Source organism: Aplysia californica, unplaced genomic scaffold (assembly GCF_000002075.1).
Source record: "Aplysia californica isolate F4 #8 unplaced genomic scaffold, AplCal3.0 scaffold00127, whole genome shotgun sequence".
Classification (NCBI taxonomy): domain Eukaryota; kingdom Metazoa; phylum Mollusca; class Gastropoda; order Aplysiida; family Aplysiidae; genus Aplysia; species Aplysia californica.
The window spans coordinates 1,373,566-1,373,783 of record NW_004797397.1 but is presented as its reverse complement, the minus strand read 5'-3'; positions in this window follow the sequence as shown (position 1 = coordinate 1,373,783).

The following is a 218-nucleotide window of genomic DNA, read 5'->3' as shown; positions in this document are numbered from 1 at the left end:
AGAGAGAGAGAGAGAGAGAGACAGAGATAGAGAGAGAGAGATAGAGAGAGAGAGAGAGAGAGAGCCAAAGGAAAAGACACATAGACACGTATAAGTAGACAAAGGAAGACAGGCAGGCAGACGTGCAAACTAGTGGTCATGTGGCTATAACAAAAGAAAAAACAAAACGAAAAAACCCCCAGTATCATTAACAACTTAAGTGAGAGCATACTGATGAA